Raw genomic sequence first — 12,054 nt, 5'->3', positions numbered from 1 at the left:
GGGTTTTTTCGTCATGGCAAGAATGCCAGCATTTTTAGACGTATTTTTGTTGGAGGCGATTTGCGTACCCAGTAGTGAAGTCCTTCATCCTGCTCAGAGCTGAATAGGAATATTCTCTCCCCTGTTGTGCTTATCAGGTCACCTTGTAATGAGCCTCCTCTTCGTGGAGAGAGTAATGACAATGGCACACTCGTGGTGTTTTAAGACTTATGGCTGCGTCTTAACCTTGACCAGGACAAGCTGTTCCTCCAAATAGTTAGTGAAGATCTTTGATGTGGTGCAGGGGATGGGGGGTGGATGGAGGGGGCCGAGGGGGGGGGTTGCGGGGGGGTGCCTTTGGGAATCGGCCTCCTTCAGGTTCTGTTAGCTATCAGTATAAATGCAGACCACCAGCCATGCATTGAGTGTGTAATTATTCCATTTCCAAGATAAATCTGGGGTACAGTGTCATATCCATCATGCCTGTCAGCGCTTACACGCCGACCAGGGCAGTAAATGGAAGCCTTTTTGCCCATATGCACTTCTATATAGTCATCAATTCTGGGCAGTCTATCCATTGTTTCGTCTTGACGGCAGTAAGCCAATAATGAATGGGCAGGTAGTACGACAATGACAGGGCCACCGTGACAGAGGCAGCGCTGCTTCCCCTACAGCGTTGCTTGCTCTGGACATGACTTCATATGCAGGACATAAAGCCCTCTTCCTCTGCCCCGGCCGACCAAAACATCTCTGTCTCCATTATTTCACATTTCCTCCTCAATTTTTTACAAGGTTGTCGAACACGAGCTGACAATGTCTGCTCGCAAATGTCCGAGGAGAGCGTGTGGGTAAATATTTCCATGCTATCGTGGTAAAAGAATGACCAACAAACAAATGTTAACAAAGAGGCCCAGCCATGCACCCATGGGGTTTACAGCATGTCTACACTGGAAGACGCTCAGAAACAGTCGTTCGGTCCCTCAGACCGAGGCTGTGATCCTTGTCTCTGCCTTGTTACAAAGCAATAAACATTGCTTGTCCACTCAGCGATGACATGGAAAAAAGACTTAGCTTGTGTCCGCTGGATATTTTTTTTTTGACATGTTATTTCTGAGGACACTGGATTAAGCTTGTATCTCTTGATATAAACCTAAAGAAAGGCTTTTTGATGATTGAGGTCAATACAGGTTGTGAGCCTCTCAATATGGTAAGAAATATTTTTTGGAAGATGTCGGAGAGCCCGACGAGGAAGAGGAATATTCTTCAATTCTCACATTTGAATCGCTAAAGGAAATGTATACATGGGCCTTTTTTTTGTGTTGACAGCAATTTCCCTCTGTGTTTACAATGTGTGCGAGACGAGGTTAAAACACACATAATAGTCATCTCTATCGAAGCACAAACCTTTTTTTTCTCCCCTCACTCTGTTATGCCTTAAACGACAGCAGTGTGTGTTTAAACAATCTCCCCCCACACTGCCCGACCTCTTCATGGATGGTGTTGATAAGCTGTGTTAGCATTGACTGTTTACTTAAGATGCTGACTTATCTTTCGCAGAGGAGCGGGAGGAATCATTTTATGCCTGCGATAACACCCCGGCCATACAGTCTACCTCAGCACTTTGAATAACGCTCTAGCCTCAACCGTGGCAAATGTGCCATTGTGCAAACCATATTGGGAATCATGAGACCTATTGTGAAGCTGATATCTGATATTTGAGAGGAGGGGGTGGGGTGGGGTGGGTTCTTGATGTGTGTATGGTGGATGAGTGAAATGCGGGATGGGGGTTGCCACCACAATTCATCTTAATGCAATGTTTAAAGGATTTGTTGGACTATAATGTGCCGCTATTAGTCCTGAAATGTGACGACTCTACAGAATTATGCCAGCGATCTCTTTGCTGATGGCTGCGGCGGTCGAGGCCCCGCTGCTGAAATGTTCTGATATGTGCAGTATTACATGCATGAGTGACTCTGATGCATTTACAGTAATTGATTCTTTTCAGGGCGTTTTCCCATCCTTTTCTTCCCCCCCCATCCCCTTTTTTCCAGCAGCTTCAGTTCCCCCTGGCTTGGCCTCTGGCTTGCATGTTTTAAGAGGGCAGTGGAGCATGACAGCCTGCTCTTAATACCACTGATATGACCCCCCCCCCATCCCCACGGCATCCCTTGCACCCCCAGTAATTCAATCCTGCCTTTTCACACCTATGCTGTCGATAAAACCAGCCAGGGCACATGGCCTGCCCACCTCGTCACCCCGACGCTGCTCTGTGCCGTCGCCATCATGCCTCATGTGCCCTTTTATTCACTGTGTGAGAGACGGGTCTTGGTCTCTTTTGTAATCTGCCAACATCCATACACATGAAGCCCCAGTTTTCAAACAACTGTCTCAACTGTGCTCGATGGCCCTTACATCGCTAAACATATCTGTATCCAGTACTACCACACACACATACCTACAGACAAACAGATACAGTACATACAATCATACTAATATGGATACTGTATGTAACTTTTACCTCTGTCTTTTTTTTAATAATGATGAATAACCGACATATTAACACCTTATGCATCATTACTGTGTTTTGTTTGTATTTAAACAGGCTTTCTACTTGGATCATCATGGCATGAACTGATGTAGAAAGTCAGGCTGTGCTTGCGATATGCCTGCTAGCACTGAAATGTAAGTACACGAAACAGCATACCACATTTAGCCAGCACACATATCATCTCCTGTATTCCTTTCCGGAGTCATTCTTCATTTTAAAAATAACTATAGACGGGTCTGAAACTCTACCCTCTCTCTCAGCTCTGTCCCTGTGTGGATGATGTGAAGTCCCTGTTTTTTTCAAACAAGCTCCCGTGTAAGAGTCACTACTCAGAGGGCAACAGTGCGTGGCTCACGTAACGCTGTGCAACTACAGCGCTACGTGTTCCAGCCACTGTGTACATGGCCTTTTCCTGTGCATTGTACTGGTAAACAACGGGGAAGTTATTTTGGAAATGAAGCAATTAAGCGGCTCCAAAATGAACACAGCCCCCTTGTAAACCGGCACATGGCAATGTCATTTGCATGTCTTTGAATAAGTAATCTCAGAGGGGATTTCCTTCAGATGAAATTCTCAACGCCATGCGGTCTTTGTTTTAAACACAGCAAACAAACAAACAAAAGCGTCCTGGGTAACGAATTTTTTTTTTTTTTTTGCCTCCACTTCCTCCCCCAACTCCTCTCTTCTACCTCCTGTCAAATGACCTACGGCAGACTGACAGTGCTTATAAAGGGCATTGCTTAACCTGCTTTAAAAAAAGAGAAAAAACATCAAGACTCTCTTATTAGATGAAGAAGTAAAAAAAATGTAGGAAAAAAAGAAAGAAAATAGCGTCTCAGGTTGAGCACAGATCCTTTCTTGGTCTTAATTAGAGACACCATCCATCATGGCGGCAGAGTTGCTATTCATCGTGGTGATTGGGGACATGACAAATGAATGTGGGGGATAAAGGGGGTGTCAGTGCAGAGCGGGAGATGGATGTTGTGCTAGCGGGAGCAGAGAGAGGGAGAGAGAGAGGTACAGTCGGCTCTGGCCGCCGGCCAAGCACCCCACCCCTCTCACTCCTGTCCTCGTGCTCCTCTTCATCATCATCCTCATCGATGCATCACCTCATGACGGACACCACGAACATGGCCTGGGCCAGACTTGGACTAGGACCCCGTATAGCCTGTGCTGTGTAGACAAGCACAGTCCCGCACCGGACTCGAACTGGCAACCTCGGGCATGGGCGTCGGGCGTGCTAGCAAGGCAGCTAAAACCCTGGGGTGCTAGCGCCTGTCACTAGCACGTCTCTTAAGGTGTCGGGGAGTGAGTGAGTTAACTCACTGCACAGTACTGTACCCGCTGGCTATCGTTACACTTGCCTTGCCTCACCTCGGCGTTCATTTATTAGGAAACCAACACCTTTGTCAGGGATCCGCTTTCATTCGTCATCCACCCCCCCCCCCCCACACACACACACACATCTCAAACACACACACGCACACCATCCCAATTCTGTAAAGTTCACCCGCATTTAGGAGAATAATTGGATGTCAATCAAAGAGGTAAATAACATTTAGATTCTCTGTGTGCGTTGTACCAGAACGTAACCAGACCCTCTTCGATCAGATGACTCTGTCCTTTACAATTTCTCACCAACTTCTATGGTGTGGAACACCCTGAGTGATGTAACAAGTGAACGTTAAAAAACTTGTACCAAGATGTTGTGTGGGTGTAATGATGAAACAGACACATTGAATGCCTCTGTAGCGTTTAGTGAGAACAGATTAAAGGGAGGTTTTAGCACAATGATCAGGCCCTTGCTTCTCTCTTTCTATCCCCCTCTCTCTCTCTCTCTCTCTCTCTCTCTCTCTCACTCTCTCTCACTGTATCTGCCACTCTTTTTCTCTCTCTTTTTTATCTTTTCGTTCTCTCTGCTGGAAGTACGGAGTTAATGGGCTCATTGAGGTGTTAAGCAGCACACATAGAGACCAACAAGAGCATCAGAGGGGTTTGCTAGAGTTCGCACTCAATTTGAAACTATTAGAACGGCGTGAGTGACACTCTTTAAGTCTGTCTCCTTTAGACTTTATTAGCCGAATAACTTGAATCCCATTGTGCCGAGGGAAGAATGGTTCATCTGCAAACGCGAACAGAAGCGAGAGAGAAGGAGAGAGAGAGAAAAATAATAACATTATGAAGATTAATGCAGGCTCCCAACCTCATCCGTTCGTCCGCCCACATTTTTTTTTTTCTTGCTTGCTTTCTTTCTTTCCGTCGCTTTTTTTTTTTGACAGCGCATTGAACCCGGCTCTCATAAAAATTTTGAATTGGTTTTTCAATTACTGGAGTGCCTGAGCTCTCTCTGGCTAAACAATGACTTTCCTCAAGATCCATTGAGGTGAAGTTAGATTATGCATTACCGCAATATCCAATTTAATAACTCGGATTTCCCCCTTTATTGTTTTTCTGTTTTCATTGTGCTCCCTTCATCAGCTGAATCTGGCTAGCTGTCTTACAGCAGACAGGGCCTCTCGCCTCGCTAACAAAGACATTCACCATGACGGTGCCAATGAGCGAGGCGTCACACACGCAGCCATGAATAAATACAGCAGCTCCTCAATGAGGGATACATGAAATTGGATTCATAGTTCAACTCACTGTAAGAAGCGGAAAATATGATTAAATTAATTATGGCTGGAGTGAGATATTAGGCTCCATCTACCAAATGGCTTTTAATGTACTCCTTTATCGTATTTTTTTTCCGGTTTGCCTTTGAATTTTTATAAATCTTGCGCCCATTGAATGCCAGCAGATCTCATTTCTCTCCCTCCTCTTCTCTGATCTTCACTCTTTGCTTTGTTTCACAATTTAGTTTGGCTGGCACCGGGCTACTTTCCAGAGGGCTCTCTCCCCCTGCATGCTTTCACACGACTCTTAAAGACTTTGAGATGGAGCTCTGTAATGACGTCTGAAGCTTTCTCCATTGTTTTGTGTACATTTCCCTTATAGATATTTCCATGTAGAGGAACTTTGGTCACTTAGCCCAAGTGTTTTGTCTTTCACCTTCCATGATGAAAGGCTTTCTTAACAAAAGACAGCAAACTCCAAAGTCCCATTTCAAAGTTAAGTGTCATGTGTGATTTTTTTTAAACGATAAGCAAGTAACCCCTGCTGCATTCAGGAATCTCACTGCCCCCGGGAACAATGGCAATCTCTGCTACTGGAATTTGGCAATGATGTCATTTCAATTTGGCTGAATTAAGCTGATGGATCTGCTTAGGAACCAGATAGGAGAAATTGCCTTGCCAATCACAGTTCTAAACAATAGGAAAGGTAGAGCTAAATGGATTGTGATTCAACCTGGATCCAACCTGAGGGATTTATTTCTGTTTTAAATTCTTACCGGCTGGAACTGAGGCTGACTATATGGGTGGTGCTACTGTACTGTACCTCTCCCTTTCTGTGCCTCAGTACGAGTGTGTGAGTGTGTGTGTGTGTGTGTTTATATTTGGGTATGAGTCCCTTTGAGCTCACTCAGCATGGCAGACAAGGGAGTGAATTGAGGAGTTTGTCTTCATTTTTCATCACAGACAGCCACTGTATATATTTTTTCTTTGCCCAAGGCAGCTCCCTGTGCAGTTCTGTGACTCCCAAGGTTAGACGTGGGAATCGTCAAAGCATTTGTTAAAGCAGATGCACTCAAACATTTGCGTAAAGGAGAGGACAAGGAGAGAACAAGGCCAGGAGAGAGAGAATGAGAGAGTGAGCAAAGAAAGAGAGATGCCATGTTGATGAATTGAAAACACGGGGGTGATGTTTTAGCGTGTTTCGCTCCATGGCTGTTGTCAAAGAGATTATCTCTCAGTACACTCTGTGAAAATATTCAGCACTCAAGTGCCTTGGATTGATGGGGCTTGCACTCAGATGGAGGCAATGAGGCAGGGTTGAAGATGGCCATTTGATACAGGCCTAAGGCTGTCATCTGAATATCCCCTATGGAACCTACAGCTTCCGATAAACCATGGCCTATATAGGCATCTCCTCAGCCCCCAGTTAAGTTTTTGGACATAATCTGTGTGTTTTTCCCCCTCTCTCCCCTTTTTTCCCTCCTTTCTTCCAAAGGGGGCGAAATTGCAAAGACATCTGTTATGTTATTAATTTCACATAAATCTTAAGCTCCTCGATGCTTGAAATGAGGCGTCATTCAAGCCGAATTAATGAAACATGATTGTAAGTCCCTCACGTGGAAGAAGGGGGCTGTCATACAATATTGAGTTGCCTATAATCACTGTGTAATCTCCGTGTCTGCCAGGGGAGGGCGGCCCGCCATACTGCCGTAAAACAATATCGCACCCGAGATCAGAACCGTTCCCGTCTGCCAGGATGAAAGGGCCCCCGAAGCCGTCAGTGTGGCAGAGAGCTGCGTCTTGGCACAAATTCTCATTGCACGTTTTTTATCCTTGATGATGATGATGATGATGATCTCGAGTCACAAGGAACTGTACTTTCTTGTAAAATTGTTTAGATCCCAGTGTCAGAAGTTTTTTTTTTTTTGGAGGCAAAGGCAATCTTATGACTGACGATTGCTTTGTAAGTTAAATGCAAGCACAGTTTTGAACACATGGCCTTAGTCTGCCATCAGTTTTGAAGGGGGGAAAAGCTTCAACCCAAAAGACAGCGACAGATATACTTTAGTTGACAAAGATGCCATGATTACTTTGAGGACTCCTTTATAATGGATGTGCGGATGATCACAGTACTATGTGCCTGTCTGAAATCACCCGCATCTTGCTCTGCAAGCCCTCAGCTGCAGCTTCTGAGCAGAGGCAGACCTGCTCTTCCAACAGCTGTTGTGCCCCGCTTCAAAATGGAGACATTTTGTACTCCCATCCTCTCAGTGTCGAGACCTCTACACACGCCGCTCCATAGATGTTAATATCCACAAACACACACCCTGTGAACGTTTGCAGTGACATCAGTCGAGGGAGCCGGCGGAATCTTCACCGCTTGTCTCTCGTTTCTCGTCTCAGAAGCCAGCCTCTTCTGCTGCCTAATTATTTTTATGCAAAGCGATGGGGGCGCCAAAAAAAAAAAAAAGAAAGAAAGAAAAAAAATACAGGGGGTGACACACAAACACACTTGAAATGGGGATAGACCTCCTCATTGTTTTGCAGCGCCCACGGCTTAATTAAAATTCACGAGGAGCCAAGCTGCCTTTGTTCCCCCCGCGTAGAGCCGCATTGTTCCTCAGAAGTGAGCAGAAGTGCACATAATGGAGCACAAACAGTTCCCGACGCCGATCGGAGCCGAGATGAGACGAGCGGAGGGTGAGAGGAGTCGAGCCGAGCCTAGCTGAGGGGAGACGAGAGGAGGCAAGCAGGGCCGGCTCTCCCCGGGAGGTTTATCTTACTTTGCTTGTGAAGACAGACAGAAATGGGTTGTCTCCCCCCTTCAAAAAACACATGCAGCCCATTACTTCATTAGTGGTAGCCTGACTTTAAGCAAACAGACAAACACACTGAAATCAAATCAACCCCTTACTTACCTCCCCTATGCCCCCCGAGCAATACAACCACCTCAACAACACAAACTTGTACCCCCCCCCCACACACACACACACACACACTCACACACACACACACACATACATCCAGACACCCACACACACAGACAGATCCAAACATAGAACTGCACACATGCTCAGCAGTCAACTCCTGCCAAAAAAGTGTCATGCGCCCAAGCAATCTGTAATTTTGGACTCAAGGGGTTAATTGCTTGCCGTTGCATCAAAGGGGAGTTTTGATGTGCTTTTTAAGGGCCGTGTTTAGCCGCGCTGCAGAAGGGGCCACTTGAGACCTCCCTCCCTCCCTGGGCCGAGTGCACGCAGGCATCTTCTCAGGTAATCCAGCCTCTCAAAGACATTATTGAGTTTTCTTGTTTTTCTTCTTCTCTTTGTCAAGAGTGAAGACGCTGTCTGTGTGTGTGTGTGTGTGTGTGTGTGTGTGTGTGTGTGTGTGTGTGTGTGTGTGTGTGTGTGTGTGTGTGTGTGTGTGTGTGTGTGTGTGTGTGTGTGTGTGTGCGGCTGGGGAGAGCTGAGTAAAGAAAGAGAGCCCCGACTTCTGAAGAGGGCGCTGCAGTGGCTGCTTGATTCTCATTCACCTCTGCAGATCCACGTCAAAACACAGCTAGACCTTTTAAGGCGCCTGGCGCTTTGAAGTGAAGAAAGAGCCTCAGATCCGCCGCTCTTTCTCTCTCTCCGCCACATTTGCCGGGGCCAGAGAAATTAGCAGCCGCTCGCGGCCCCCTGCTCCCTTTGAAGTCCTCCGCCTCCCATTTCTTCCCCGGCAGACCTAACAGTGAAATCAGACTGAGCGCTGGCCCACTCCCAGATTAAGATAACTCACTCAACGGACGGCACTGAACACGCCTCTCCTCAACCCTTAACGCGTCGCTCGCCAGAGGTTCTCCTGTGTGTGTGTGTGTGTGTGTGTGTGTGTGTGTGTGTTGGTAAGGCAGCACCTAGCCGCTTGCTAGTGTGTTGCACATTGTTGACACAAGTTCCGGCTCATGCGAAGGGTGCTTAAGACGCTTTGGTAGATCATTGAACTGCTGCTTTTGTGTTGAGCTGGTGCGGTGAGATTTTATCTTATGCAGTGCAGAGGGTGGATCTGAGCAGCAGAGAGAGAGAGAGAGAGAGAGAGAGAGAGAGATGGAGAGTGAAAGATCAGGAGATGGCATGGAAGAAAATGCCTCCATGAGCTGTAGGTTTCAGAGGAAGTGGCTCTGAGGTCTTTCGAGGTCAGGCCACAGCTCTACTGTACACCAAGGCCCTGAAACAAGGCCCTGCCACTGTAAAGCCCCTGCTGAGACAAAAGCTGGAGAATTAGCTCCTGTGTGTACAATCTGCAGGGCCCATTGTAATCTGGCTTGATTGAGGGGGTCTGATTAAAAAGGAAGGGGGGCACGAGCAGCGTAAGCCCAGGGGATATGGTCTCATTGCCCCCACTCAAGTCCCCTGAGGATACCCCACCACTCCCCCCCCCCACCCCCACCCCCACCCCCCACCCCGCTTGGCCCCTGTAACTGAAACGGTCCAGTGCTGTCAGAATGGCTGATCCGAGTGCCCCAGACTGAAAGTTTCGGCCCTTAAGAGGGAGGCTAATCCCCCCTAGGGCTTCTTTTCCCTTTCTTGATCCTCATCAGACGCACTTTCTCGCACTCACGCCATATTGGATGGGGGATTGTTAGCTTTGTGAGCAGTCCGAGTGAAAGTGCCTGAGCCCACCCTAGTGTGGCTTTCTCAGCCTGAAAAGCGATTGCTCTTACTCTCCTTTGACACAGTGTTGATGGTGTAGTAAGAAGACTATATATCACACGTAATTTTTTTATTTGTGTTCATAAAATATTTGATATGGTATATTCATTACTCTATTGTAAATATAATAACTTGTTTTTCTAATTGTTTGATCTTCTCACACACCCCAGTATACATTTAATGAGACTGACTTAGTAAAGGGAGATGGGTGACACACTGCCACTTCACACAAGTTTAGTTTCCATCAGATTTATATTTCTCCGTATTTTTGATGTCATGTCAACTAATATCACTTTTTCCATTTACCCATCACAGCTACCTACGAGCTTACATGAAGATGTTTATCTGAAGATCAGTAGTGAAGATACAAAAGACATGTGCACTTCTGTTTTTAGCCAAACACAATGACAGATGTAGTTAATGTAGTTTTCCCCTCTTTACCCTATTTTCTTTCAAACTTGGTGTATTGCTCAACCCTTCTAGTTAAGACTGCTTTGTTCTGTGTAGCCCGAAGGTGGATAGCGCGGTGGTATCGGTGTACCCCTTTCACTCTTGTCTGGCATCTGACTACAATCAGGGAAAAAAAAAAAAAAAAAACGGTTGATGGGTGACGGGTGATGTGTGTGTTCATGCATGCGAGGAGGTCAGGTTACTCTTCAGACAGGCTTTTTAAACTGTTGCTTTTCGCTAAATCAGTGTCTGGTGTGTGTGTCTTTTGTGTGTGTCTGTCTGTGCGAGTGTGTTGGTGTATGTGTGTGTGTGTCTACATTACTGTGCGTATTCAAGTGTGTGTGTGCCTTTGTGTGTGTCTTTGTGTCTACTTAAGTGTGTGTGTGTGTGTGTGTGTGTGTGTGTGTGTTTGTGTTGGGGCTACAGTGGTGATATCTGTACCGTCGCTCCTTCCCCAGGTCTCCTGCCTGCTGCCGCGGGGGCTTCAGATCTTATCGCTGGGCACGGCGAGGCCTGGGCGGGTCTGCCTCATGTGTTAAGACGCGACAGGGGAGAAAGATTAATGATGTTGCTGAAAGGAGGAGAGGGGTGGTGTGTGTGTGTGGGGGGGGGCTTTGCTCCCAGCGGCCTGGCCTGGCCTGCCCTTCTCTGGCCTGCGGGGAGGTGTGCAGAGACCTGCCGCATTTCACATAGGACAGGTCAAGTGTTCTTCTTCTTTTTTTTTTTACACACGGTTTTTCACTCATGAGACGAGACGAGCGTCTGGCCTGCTTGACTGCTCATTGTTTTCTTTCAAGTGAGGGATGAGTGATGAAGCTCTGGAGATGGGGGGGGGGGGGGGGAGGAGGCTGCAGGGCTGGGCCTCTATGCCTGTGTGAGAGTCACTCATTCACAACACTGCCTACAGTGGTGTCTGGGGGCAGTTCACTGCACAGCTCTGTCTTTTACAGGGGTATGGCATAGTTACTACCCTACGATGTGAGTCTGTGGTCTATGGTCCATGGTCTGTAGTCTGCATTTACTTGAGTCTGTGGTGGATGGTCCATGGTCTGTAGTCTGCATTTATGTGAGTCTGTGGTCTATGGTCCATGGTCTGTAGTCTGCATTTATGTGAGTCTGTGGTAGATGGTCCATGGTCTGTAGTCTATGCTCTGTGTTTTGAGTCTACTGTCCATGGCCTATGATGTATCATCTCTGGTCTGTGTCTTGTGAGTCTGTGGTCTGTACTGTATGTAGTTTGTGTCTTTACTGGACATTTATTCTCCCTACTTTTGGTTTTCAGCATTATTTTCTTTACCTCAGTGTGTAGGTCTGTACCATTTCCTAAGCTGTACCACCAAAAATATTTTAACTAAACTATAAATTACAAATACGTCCACTTGCCAAAGTCGTACAAGACAGCCAGGTACCTGCTCCATGTTTTCTAATATTTATATATTCTTTTATGGTGAAAAGAGAAACTTAGATATTTGTTTTAAAATACAGTCGGCCATGAGCTCCAGCAGCTGTTTGAGGTTTAACTTACTGAGCCACACAGAAGGCGTCTTGGCTTAATTCTCTCATTTCAATGAGTGACAGTTATAAATCCTTGGGGATTGTCTTATAATTATTCCTAATTACGTTAGAAATGGTCAACGCGTGTCAAGACAGATCAAGGCCAAGAAGAGCTTAAGAGCAACAGTCTTTTGGCCCTCCGGATTATGGGGTTTGGATGAGAACACTTAGGTCATGTTGCTGCTCCAAACAACCCCCCCACCCCCCAAACACTTGTATGCTG

This window comes from Clupea harengus, chromosome 6, assembly GCF_900700415.2.
Source record: "Clupea harengus chromosome 6, Ch_v2.0.2, whole genome shotgun sequence".
Taxonomy (NCBI): Eukaryota; Metazoa; Chordata; class Actinopteri; order Clupeiformes; family Clupeidae; genus Clupea; species Clupea harengus.
This window is presented reverse-complemented; position numbering follows the sequence as displayed.